Genomic DNA, 3,367 nt, shown 5'->3' on the forward strand with positions numbered 1-3,367 from the left:
CAATTTCTTTCCTTTTTCAAAGATACTTGCTATCAATTAATGATTTGATTCAACATTTCAAGTATGTTGCCTTTTCTGTTGAGAAAGGTTTAATGTTTGAATCATATCTTTTCTTGATAGCCAAGTTATTAATTTTTTTAAAATCAAATCTTTTTAAAATTGTTTTCAAATCATATCTTCTCAATCACATATTTTTTTTTAAAAAAAAAAAAACCAATCATATCTTCTTAACCTCATCTTTTTCAAAAAAAAAGTTTTCAATCAAATCTTTTTGACTTCTAATTTCAAAATCTTTTTTCAAAACTCACTTGATTCTTTTTCCACTTTGAGTTTTCGAAAATTATCAATCAATTTTTCAAAATGATTTTAAAAAAAACTTCTTAATTAATTTTCGAAAATTCTCTTCCCCTCTTCCCACATCCTTCTATTTATGGAGTACCACTCCTTCTCAATGCACAATTCGAACTCTATCTGATTAAGTTCGAATTCTTCTACCTCTTTCTTCTATTTTTCTGTTCTTCTGACACCTCAAGGAATCTCTATACTGTGACATAGAGGATTCCACATTTTCTTGTTCTCTTCTCTTTCATATGAGCAGGAGCAGAGACAAAGGCATTCTTGTTGAAGCTGACCCTGAACCTGAAAGGACCTTGAAGCGAAAGCTAAGAGAAGCTAAGGCACAACTCTCTGTAGAGGACCTAACAGAAATCTTCAAAGAAGAAGACATAGCAGCCGAAAACAACAACAATGCAAACAATGCAAGGAAGGTGCTGGGTGACTTTACTGCACCTACTCCCGACTTCTATGGGAGAAGCATCTCTATTCCTACCATTGGAGCAAACAACTTTGAGCTTAAGCCTCAATTAGTTTCTCTAATGCAACAGAATTGCAAGTTCCATGGACTTCCATTGGAAGATCCTCATCAGTTTTTGGCTGAGTTCTTGCAAATCTGTGACACTGTCAAGACTAATGGGGTAGACCCTGAGGTCTACAAACTTATGCTATTCCCTTTTGCTGTAAGAGACAGAGCTAGGACATGGTTGGATTCACAACCTAAAGAAAGCCTGGACTCATGGGAAAAGCTAGTCAATGCCTTCTTGGCAAAGTTCTTTCCACCTCAAAAATTGAGTAAGCTTAAAATGGAAGTCCAAACCTTCAGACAGAAGGATGGAGAATCCCTCTATGAAGCTTGGGAAAGATACAAACAATTGATCAGAAAATGTCCTTCTGACATGCTTTCTGAATGGAGCATCATAGGTATTTTCTATGATGGTCTCTCTGAACTATCCAAGATGTCTTTGGATAGCTCTACTGGCTCAGAACAAGATATTGACTCAACAAGTCAATTTGATCTCTCAAAGTCTGTCTGGAATGCAAAATGCACCAATCAGTACTAAGGATGCTTCATCTGAAGAAGAAGCCTATGATCCTGAGAACCCTTCAATGGAAGAGGTGAATTACCTAGGAGAACCCTATGGAAACACCTATAATTCTTCATGGAGAAATCACCCAAATTTCTCATGGAAGAATCAAGAAAGACCTCAACAAGGTTTTAACAACAATAATGGTGGTAGAAACAGGTTTAGCAATGGCAAGCCTTTTCCATCATCTTCTCAGCAACAGACAGAGAATTCTAAGCAGAACTCCTCTGACTTAGCAACTATGGTCTCTGATCTAATCAAAACCACTCAAAGTTTCATGACAGAAACAAGGTCCTCCATTAGGAATTTGGAGGCACAAGTGGGACAGCTGAGCAAGAAAGTTACTGAACTCCCTCCTAGTACTCTCCCAAGCAATACAGAAGAAAATCCAAAAGGAGAGTGCAAGGCCATCAACATGGCCGAATTTGGAGAGGAAGGAGAGGAAGTGAACGCCACTGAGGAAGACCTCAGTGGGCGTGCACTAACCTCGACTGAGTTCCCCAATAAGGAACCATGGGAATCTGAGGCTCAAAATGAGACCATAGAGATTCCACTGGATTTACTTCTGCCTTTCATGAGCTCTGATGAGTATTCTTCCTCTGAAGAGGATGAATATGTCACTGAAGAGCAAGTTGCTAAATACCTTGGGGCAATCATGAAGCTAAATGACAAGTTATTTGGAAATGAGACTTGGGAGAATGAACCTCCTTTGCTCACCAAAGAACTGGATGACTTGTCTAGGCAGAAATTACTTCAAAAGAGACAAGATCCTGGGAAGTTTTCAATACCTTGTACCATAGGCACCATGACCTTCAAGAAGGCTCTGTGTGACTTAGGGTCAAGTGTAAACCTCATGCCTCTCTCTGTAATGGAGAAGCTAGGGATCTTTGAGGTGCAAGCTGCAAGAATCTCATTAGAGATGGCAGACAACTCAAGAAAACAAGCTCATGGACTTGTAGAGGATGTTTTGGTGAAGATTGAAAACCATTACATCCCTGCTGATTTCATAGTCCTAGAGACTGGGAAGTGCATGGATGAAACCATCATCCTTGGCAGACCCTTCCTAGCCACAGCAAAGGCTGTGATTGATGTTGACAGAGGCGAACTGATCATTCAAGTGAATGAAGAATCCTTTGTGTTTAAGGCTCAAGGATATCCCTCTGTCACCATGGAGAGGAAGCATGAAGAGCTTCTCTCAAATCAGAGTCAAACAAAGCCCCCACAGTCAAACTCTAAGTTTGGTGTTGGGAGGCCACAACCAAACTCTAAGTTTGGTGTTGAAACCCCACATTCAAACTCTAAGTTTGGTGTTGGGAGGTTCCAACATTGCTCTGAGAAAATGTGAGGCTCCATGAGAGCCATCTGTCAAGCTAATGACATTAAAGAAGCGCTTGTTGGGAGGCAACCCAATGCTATATGTTATCTATTTTCTTTTGTTATTCTATTTTATTTTGTAGGTTGATGATCATGGGAAGTCACAAAATCAATTGAAAAAGTAAAAACAGAATGAAAAACAGGAAGAAAAACAGCACACCCTGGAGGAGGAACTTACTGGCGTTTAAACGCCAGTAAGAGTAGCAGTTGGGCGTTTAACGCCCAGTCTGGCACCATTCTGGGCGTTTAACGCCAGAAAGAGGCACCAGACTGGCGTTAAATGCCAGAAAAGGGCAAGAACCTGGCGTTAAACGCCAGAAATGGGCACCAGCCCGGCGTTTAACGCTAGAATTGGCTCAAAACGTGATTTTGCAGGCCATTTGGTGCAGGGATGACTTTTCCTTGACACCACAGGATCTGTGGACCCCACAGGATCCCCACCAACCCCACCACTCTCTCTCTTCTTCACCTATTCACCAATCACCTCAACACCTCTTCCCCAAAAACCCTTCACCTATCAAATCCCATCTTTCTCTTCACCACTCACATCCATCCTTCATAAAACCCCACCT

The 3,367-nt window shown here is 40.7% G+C and overlaps 1 non-coding gene across 1 annotated transcript; it reads right to left on the bottom strand.

The window, feature by feature from the left end:
* Positions 1 to 1,130: 1,130 nt before the first annotated feature.
* LOC130953929 (small nucleolar RNA R71) lies at positions 1,131 to 1,238 on the bottom strand. The gene has a single exon (XR_009076089.1). It is a non-coding gene; the product is annotated as a small nucleolar RNA R71 (small nucleolar RNA).
* Between the last annotated feature and the right edge of the window lie 2,129 nt (positions 1,239 to 3,367).

The sequence above is a fragment of the Arachis stenosperma genome, chromosome 9, assembly GCF_014773155.1.
Source record: "Arachis stenosperma cultivar V10309 chromosome 9, arast.V10309.gnm1.PFL2, whole genome shotgun sequence".
Classification (NCBI taxonomy): domain Eukaryota; kingdom Viridiplantae; phylum Streptophyta; class Magnoliopsida; order Fabales; family Fabaceae; genus Arachis; species Arachis stenosperma.